The following is a 9965-nucleotide window of genomic DNA, read 5'->3' on the forward strand; positions in this document are numbered from 1 at the left end:
ACAGAGATCAAGGGACTAAGGAACAGTCACGAGGAGCTGAAAAACGCTTTAAACAAAATGAAAAACAAAATGGAAACCACGACGGCTCAGATTGAAGAGGCAGAGGAGAAAATAGGTGAACTAGAAGATAAAGTTATGGAAAAAAAGGAAGCTGAGAAAAAGAGAGAAAAAAAAATCCAGGAGTATGAGGGGAAAATTAGAGAACTAAGTGATAACACTAAAAAGAAATAATATACGCATAATTGGTATCCCAGAGGAGGAAGAGAGAGGGAAAGGTGCTGAAGGGGTACTTGAAGAAATCATAGCTGACTTCCCTGAACTGGGGAAGGAAAAAGGCATTGAAATCCAAGAGGCACAGAGAACTCCCTTCAGACGTAACTTGAATCGATCTTCTGCGCGACATATCATAGTGAAACTGGCAAAATACAAGGATAAAGAGAAAATTCTGAAAGCAGCAAGGGGTAAACGTGCCCTCACATATAAAGGGAGACCTATAAGACTTGTGACTGATCTCTCTTTTGAAACTTGGCAGGCCAGAAAGGATTGACACGATATCTTTAATGTGCTGAACAGAAAAAATATGTAGCCGAGAATTCTTTATCCAGCAAGTCTGTCATTTAGAATAGAAGGAGAGATAAAGGTCTTCCCAAACAAACAAAAACTGAAGCAATTTGTCACCACTAAACCAGCCCTACAAGAGATCCTAAGGGGGATCCTGTGAGACAAAGTACCAGAGACATCACTACAAGCATAAAACATACAGACATCACAATGACTCTAAACCCGTATCTTTCTATAATCACACTGAATGTAAATGGATTAAATGCACCAACCAAAAGACATAGGGTATCAGAATGGATAAAAAAACAAGACCCATCTGTTTGCTGTCTACAAGAGACTCATTTTAGGCCCGAGGACACCTTTAGATTGAGAGTGAGGGGATGGAGAACTATTTATCATGCTACTGGAAGCCAAAAGAAAGCTGGAGTAGCCATACTTATATCAGACAAACTAGACTTTAAATTAAAGGCTATAACAAGAGATGAAGAAGGGCATTATATAATAATTACAGGGTCTATCCATCAGGAAGAGCTAACAATTATAAATGTCTATGCGCCGAATACCGGAGCCCCCAAATATATAAAACAATTACTCATAAACATAAACAACCTTATTGATAAGAATGTGGTAATTGCAGGGGACTTTAACACTCCACTTACAGAAATGGATAGATCATCTAGACACATGGTCAATAAAGAAACAAGGGCCCTGAATGACACATTGGATCAGATGGACTTGACAGATATATTTAGAACTTTGCATCCCAAAGCAACAGAATATACTTTCTTCTCGAGTGCACATGGAACATTCTCCAAGATAGATCATATACTGGGTCACAAATCAGCCCTTCATAAGTATACAAGAATTGAAATCATACCATGCATACTTTCAGACCACAATGCTATGAAGCTTGAAATCAACCACAGGAAAAAGTCTGGAAAACCTCCAAAAGCATGGACGTTAAAGAACACCCTACTAAAGAATGAGTGGGTCAACCAGGCAATTAGAGAAGAAGTTAAAAAATATATGGAAACAAACGAAAATGAAAATACAACAATCCGAACGCTTTGGGATGCAGCGAAGGCAGTCCTGAGAGGAAAAGACATTGCCATCCAGGCCTATCTCAAGAAACAAGAAAAATCCCAAATACAAAATCTAACAGCACACCTAAAGGAAATAGAAGCAGAACAGCAAAGGCAGCCTAAACCCAGCAGAAGAAGAGAAATAATAAAGATCAGAGCAGAAATAAACAATATAGAATCTAAAAAAACTGTAGAGCAGATCAACGAAACCAAGAGTTGGTTTTCTGAAAAAATTAACAAAATTGACAAACTTCTAGCCAGGCTTCTCAAAAAGAAAAGGGAGATGACCCAAATAGATAAAATCATGAATGAAAATGGAAATTTTACAACAAATCCCTCAGAGATACAAGCAATTATCAGGGAATACTATGAAAAATTATATGCCAACAAATTGGACAACCTGGAAGAAATGGACAAATTCCTAAACACCCACACTCTTCCAAAACTCAATCAGGAGGAAATAGAAAGCTTGAACAGACCCATAACCAGCGAAGAAATTGAATCGGTTATCAAAAATCTCCCAACAAATAAGAGTCCAGGACCAGATGGCTTCCCAGGGGAGTTCTACCAGATGTTTAAAGCAGAGATAATACCTATCCTTCTCAAGCTATTCCAAGAAATAGAAAGGGAAGGAAAACTTCCAGACTCATTCTAGGAAGCCAGTATTACTTTGATTCCTAAGGCAGACAGAGACCCAGTAAAAAAAGAGAACTACAGGCCAATATCCCTGATGAATATGGATGCAAAAATTCTCAATAAGATACTAGCAAATCGAATTCAATGGCATGTAAAAAGAATTATTCACCATGATCAAGTGGGATTCATTCCTGGGATGCAGGGCTGGTTCAACATTCGCAAATCAATCAACGTGATACATCACATTAATAAAAGAAAAGATAACAACCATATGATCCTGTCAATCGATGCAGAAAAGGCCTTTGACAAAATCCAGCACCTTTTCTTAATAAAAACCCTTGAGAAAGTCGGGATAGAAGGAACATACTTAAAGATCATAAAAGCCATTTATGAAAAGCCCACAGCTAACATCATCCTCAATGGGGAAAAACTGAGAGCTTTTTCCCTGAGATCAGGAACACGACAGGGATGCCCACTCTCACCGCTGTTGTTTAACATAGTGTTGGAAGTTCTAGCATCAGCAATGAGACAACAAAAGGAAATCAAAGGCATCCAAATTGGCAAAGATGAAGTCAAGCTTTCGCTTTTTGCAGATGACATGATATTATACATGGAAAATCCGTTAGACTCTACCAAAAGTCTGCTAGAACTGATACATGAATTCATCAAAGTTGCAGGATACAAAATCAATGTACAGAAATCAGTTGCATTCTTATACACTAACAATGAAGCAACAGAAAGACAAATAAAGAAACTGATCCGATTCACAATTGCACCAAGAAGCATAAAATACCTAGGAATAAATCTAACCAAAGATGTAAAAGATCTGTATGCTGAAAACTATAGAAAGCTTATGAAGGAAAATTGAAGAAGATATAAAGAAATGGAAAGACATTCCCTGCTCATGGATTGGAAAAATAAATATTGTCAAAATGTCAATACTACCCAAAGCTATCTACACATTCAATGCAATCCCAATCAAAATTGCACCAGCATTCTTCTCGAAACTAGAACAAGCAATCCTAAAATTCATATGGAACCACAAAAGGCCCCGAATAGCCAAAGTAATTTTGAAGAAGAAGACCAAAGCAGGAGGCATCACAATCCCAGACTTTAGCCTCTACTACAAAGCTGTAATCATCAAGACAGCATGGTATTGGCACAAAAACAGACACAGAGACCAATGGAATAGAATAGAAACCCCAGAACTAGACCCACAAACGTATGGCCAACTCACCTTTGACAGAGCAGGAAAGAACATCCAATGGAAAAAAGACAGTCTCTTTAACAAATGGTGCTGGGAGAACTGGACAGCAACATGCAGAAGGTTGAAACTAGACCACTTTCTCACACCATTCACAAAAATAAACTCAAAATGGATAAAGGACCTGAATGTGAGACAGGAAACCATCAAAACCCTAGAGGAGAAAGCAGGAAAAGCCCTCTCTGACCTCAGTCATAGCAATCTCTTACTCGACACATCCCCAAAGGCAAGGGAATTAAAAGCAAAAATGAATTTTATGAAGATAAAAAGCTTCTGCACAGCAAAGGAAACAACCAACAAAACTAAAAGGCAACCAATGGAATGGGAAAAGGTATTTGCAAATGACATATCGGACAAAGGGCTAGTATCCAAAATCTATAAAGAGCTCACCAAACTCCACACCCGAAAAACAACCCAGTGAAGAAATGGGCAGAAAACATGAATAGACACTTCTCTAAAGAAGCCATCCGGATGGCCAACAGGGACATGAAAAGATGCTCAACGTCGCTCCTTATCAGGGAAATACAAATCAAAACCACACTCAGATATCACTTCACGCCAGTCAGAGTGGCCAAAATGAACAAATCAGGAGACTATAGATGCTGGAGAAACGGGACCCTCTTGCACTGTTGGTGGGAATGCAAACTGGTGCAGCCACTCTGGAAAACAGTGTGGAGGTTCCTCAGAAAATTAAAAATAGACCTACCCTATGACCCAGCAATAGCACTGCTAGGAATTTACCCAAGGGATACAGGAGTACTGATGCATAGGGGAACCTGTACCCCAATGTTTATAGCAGCACTCTCAAGAATAGCCAAATTATGGAAAGAGCCTAAATGTCCATCAACTGATGAATGGATAAAGAAATTGTGGTTTATATACACAATGGATTACTACAGGCAATGAGAAAGAACAAAATATGGCCCTTTGTAGCAACGTGGATGGAACCGGAGAGTGTGATGCTAAGTGAAATAAGCCATACAGAGAAAGACAGATACCATATGTTTTCACTCTTATGTAGATCCTGAGAAACTCAACAGAAACCCATGGAGGAGGGGAAGGAAAAAAAAAAAGAGGTTAGAGTGGGAGAGAGCCAAAGCATAAGAGACTCTTAAAAACTGAGAACAAACTGAGGGTGATGGGGGGTGGAAGGGAGGGGAGGGTGGGTGATGGGTATTGAGGAGGGCACCTTTTGGGATGAGCACTGGGGGTTATATGGAAACCAATTTGACAATAAATTTCATATATTGAAAAAAAAGTTTTATGTATTTATTTTGAGAGAAAGAGTACAAGAAGGGGAGAGAGAGAGGGAGAGAGAGAATCCAAAGCAGGACCCACACTGTCAGTGCAGAGCTGGATGTGGAGCTCAACATCATGAACCATGAGATCATGACCTGAGCCAAAACCAACAGTGACTGCTTAACCAACTGAGCCTCCCTGGTGCCCCTATAGTAGTGATTCTAAAAATGTGTCTCTGGACCAGCAGCCTCAACATCAGCTAGAAAGCAATTAGAAATTCAAATTATTGTTTTAATGTTTACTTATTTATTTTGAGAGAGAGAGAGAGGCGGGGGGGGGGGGGGAGGGGAGAGAGAACCCCAAGCAGGCTCTGCACTCTGAGCACAGAGCCTGATGTGGGGCTCAATCTCAGGGACTGTGAGATCATGACCTGAACTGAAGTCAAGAGTCAGGCACTTAACCCACTGAGCCACCCAGGTGCCCCAGAAATTCAAATTCTTGAACCTTATCTTAGACCTACCAAATCAGAAATTCTCGGGATATGGGCCTATAAATCTGTGTTTTAGCAAGCCTTCTGGATTATTCTAATATACTCTTAAGTTTGAGAATTACTGTTCTACAGTAAAAAAATAAATGAAGTATAACAATATGCAGCAACATGGATGAGCCTCACAAATATAATTTTGAGTATAAGAAACTATATACAATATATACTATATGATTTTATTTATATGAAATCCAAAAAATCAGGCAAAACTAAACAATAATGTTTAGGGATGGATGATCAGGTAGTAAAACTAGAAAATCAAGGAGTGCTTACTATCAAAATCAACATAGTGTTTACTTCTGGGGGATGAATTGGCGGTTGGCTATTGGAAGGGCGGTTGGCGATTCTGAATCGTATTCTGGGGCTGGTGGTAAATTTGCTTCATCTGAACAAATCTTAAATTTCTTGTCTGGGAGGCCTGGAGCTGGTTTCCAATGTCCTGAGGACTGAGTTAGGAGAGAGGTCTTTCTTCACAGCTGTCAGTTACCACTTGTCCGTCTGTTTACCTGAAATGTTGATTTTCTCTCCCCTTCCAACATTTTTTGGGGGGTCTTTGTGGGTTTTTGCAATTTACACAATTCACCTTACTTGCTTTAGTGGGGTTTCAGGAGGGAGAAAAATAATTTCCCACTTTTGCTTGGAAGACCTCTATCATTAGGATGTTAGTTTGCAGGCTGGAAGACTTTATAAGGAAATGCTCTTTTTCTATGCTCATCACTTCAGCATATTATTATGTGGGTAATACATTCCCATTGAAACCCACATAAATATAACTAAGAAATTCAAAATTTTTTCACATTTTTAAGAACGCATTGTAACTATAATTCTGTTTTTTAACATTTATTTTTGAGAGAGAGAGAGAGAAAAAACACTGGTGGGAGAGGGGCAGAGTGAGAGGGAAACAGAAGATCTGAAGTGAGTTCTGTGCTGATAGCAGAGAGCCCCATGTGGGGCTCAGGCTCACAAACTGTGAGATCATGACTTGATCCGCCATCAGGCGCTTAACTGACTGAGCCACCCAGGCACCCCCACTTCTGCTTTTTATTTAACTTTGTATCAATTTAGTATTTCCTCATGTTATTTAAACTATAAGAAAGTGACAGGAAAAAGGCAGAATAGGAGGTTACCCACTCCTTACACCCTTAGCAACAATTATTTGGTGGCCATCCAGAGACAAAAGTTCCTTTGTGGGAGATTTGGAATCCAGGGAGTAGACTGTGAAACCCTAGTGGAGACTAGACTGAGGAGGACCATTTTGAGAAGCCTAGCCCATGCCCAGATGGCAGACTCACCCACTGTGGTCCTGGCTATAGACTGGGCAACAACCCAGGCTCCTGTGGACTCTGGCGTAGCCCCATTTAGCCTTGTTCTATCACTAAGTAGTACCATCTGCCAAGGGACCTGGAAAGAGTAACACCTGCCCATGCCACTGGTAACAGGCTCACCAACCTTGGTCCTAGTTGTGGACTCTGAAGTCGCCAGTGACCTGATTCCACGGATCCACTGGATGGTATGCCCATCTGTGTTGCCAGAGATAGGGTTGCAGTCCTTGATCCAACTGCAGATATTGAAGCAGTGCTGTAAGCAAGTTCCAGCCCCTCACAGCCACAATCCTGCCTGGCCAGAGACCTACCAGGGGACACACTTGTCAGTGGTCCCAGAGGCAGGCCCACCAACCTCAGTATGAATGCATATCTGGAAGCAGCCCATGAACTGGCTCCAGCCTTGCTTAGCTGAACTGCAGAAGAATCCCTGTCTATCCAAGGTCCCATTGGGTCCCTTTCTGCCATGTGAGGACACAAGAAGTCAGTTGTATGCAACCCAGAAGAAGGCCTTTGCCAGAACCTCACTACATTAACATCCTGATCTCCAAAAAACAGAAATAAATTTCTGTTGTATATAAGCTACCCAGTCTGTAGTATTTTGTTACAGCAACATGAACTAAGGCAGATTCTGTACAGCCTATGAAACAATCAACAAAACAAAAAGGCAAGCTAGAAAATAAGAATATTTGCACACTATACACTGATAAGAGATTGAGATCCAAAATATGTAAATAACTCATACAACTCAATAGCAAAAAGCAAATAATCTGATTAAAATGGGCAGAGAACCTGAATAGACATTTTTCCAAATCAGACATAAAAATGACCAACAGATATATGAAAAGATGCTCAACCTCACTAACCAATGGGGAAATGCAAATGAAAAAACACGATGAGATATCATCACCTCACGCATGTTAGAATGACTATTATTAAAAAGACAAGAAATAACAAGTGTTGGCAAAGGGGTAGAGAAAAGGGAACTCTTGTGCACTGTTGGTGGGAACGCAAATTGGTGCAGTCATTGTAGAAAACAGTATGGAGTTTCCTTGAAAATTTAAAAATAGAACTATCATATGATCCAGCCATCCTACTACTGGGTTTAGGAAATGAAATTAGTATCTTGAAGACACATCTGCATTCCCATGTTCATTGCAGCATTATTAACAATAGCCAAGATATGGAAACAACCTAAGCGTCTGTCTATGGATGAATGGATAAAGAAAATGTGAATATTATTCATCCTTAGAAAGAAGGAAATTCTCCCATTTACTGCAACATCTATGAACCTGGAGGACATTATGCCAAGTGATATAAGCCAGGCACCAAAGGAAAAATACCGCATGATCTCACTTTTATATGTGGAATCTAAAAGAGTCAAACTCATAGAGCCAGAGAACAGAATGGTGGTTAGCAGTGGCGGGGAGGTGGGTGAAATGAACAGATGTTGGTCAAAGGGTAAAAACTTTCAGTTACATGTTGAGTAAATTCTGGGGATCTAATGCACAACATGGTGGTTATAGTTACTAATACTGTATTATATACATAAAATTTGCTAAGGGAGTAGATCTTAAGTGTTCTCAGCGCACACAAACAAAATATGATTATGTGAGGTGATGGTTGTGTTAGTTAACTTGATTGTGGTAGTCATTTCAATGATATATGTACATGTATTTTATAATGTATTTGTATATTAAGTGTATATGCACATGTATATTAAAATGTATATTAAATCATTACATTGTACATCTTAAATACATACAATTTTAGTTGCCAATTATATATATTTTTATATTTTTTAATGTTTATTTATTTTTGAGAGAGAGAGACAGAGCCTGAGTGGGGGAGGGGCAGAGAGTGAGGGAGACACAGAATCCAAAGCAGCCTCCAGGCTCTGAGCTGTTCAGCACAGAGCCAGGATGTGGGGCTTGAATTCATGAACCATGAGATCATGACCTGAACTGAAGTTGGACATTTAACTGACTGAGCCATCCAGCTGTCCTGCCAATTATATCTTAATAAAGCTGAAAAAAAATAAAAGTATAAGATCATTGTAGTTTATTTTATTTTTTCCCTTTTCAAGTTTTTATTTAAATTCTAGTTAGTTAACATATATGGCAAAATTGGGGCGCCTGGGTGGCTAAGTCCGTTAAGCATTAGACTTCTGATTTCAGCTGAGTTCATGATCTCACCATTGGTGAGTTTGAGCCCCGCATCAGGCTCCATGCTGACAGTGCGGAGCCTGCTTGGGATTCTGTTTCCCTCTCTCTCTGCCCCTCCCCCGATCGTGCTGTCTCTCTCAAAATAAATAAATAAACTTATAAAAAACATATGGCAAAATTGGTTTCAGGTTCAGATTTTAGTGATTCACCCCTTACATATAGCACCCAGTGCTCATCACAAGTGCCCTCCTTAATACACATCACCCACTTAGCCCGTCCCCCACCCACCTCCCTCCATCAACTCTCAGTTTGTTTGCAATAGTCTCTTATGGTTTGCTTCCCTCTCTCTTTTTTCCCCTTGCCTATGTTCATCTGTTTTGTTTCTTAAATTCTACATGTGACTGAAATCATATGGCATTTGTATTTCTCTGACTGACTCGTTTGCTTAGCATAATACATTCTAGCTCCATCCACATAGTTGCAAATGTCAAGGTTTCATTCTTTTTGATGGCTGAGTAGTATTCCATTGTATATATACACTACCTCTCTTTATCCATTCATCAATAGATGGACATTTGGGCTCTTTCCATAGTTTGGCTACTGTTGATGCTGCTGCTCTAAACATTGGGGTGCATGTGCCCCTTCAAATAGGTATTTGTGTATATTTTGTGTAAATACCTAGTGATGCAATTGCTAGGTCATGGGGTAGTTCTATTTTTAACTTTTTTAGGAATCTCCATACTGTTCTCCAGAGTGGCTGCACCAGTTTGTATTCCCACCAACAGTGTAAGAGAGTTCCCCTTTCTCCACATCTTCATCAACATCTGTTGTTTCCTGCATTGTTAATTTTAGCCATTCTGACAGGTGTGGTTTGGTTTGTATTTCCCTGATGAGTGATGTTGAGCACCTTTTCATGTGTCTGTTAGCCATATGGATGTCTTTTTTGGGAACATGTCTGTTCATGTCAGATAATTTTATTTTTAACAGCTTTTATAATATTTCATCATAAAAGCAAACCAGAAATTTATGTAGCTATGTTACTATTATTGGATTTATAGTGTTATTTCCACCCTAATTTTCCCTTATTATGAGTAATGTTGCAGTGTATAGCTTTGTGATTAAACTTTTGTCTGCATTCCTGATCATTCC

The sequence above is a fragment of the Prionailurus viverrinus genome, chromosome X (genome assembly GCF_022837055.1).
Source record: "Prionailurus viverrinus isolate Anna chromosome X, UM_Priviv_1.0, whole genome shotgun sequence".
NCBI classification, from domain to species: domain Eukaryota; kingdom Metazoa; phylum Chordata; class Mammalia; order Carnivora; family Felidae; genus Prionailurus; species Prionailurus viverrinus.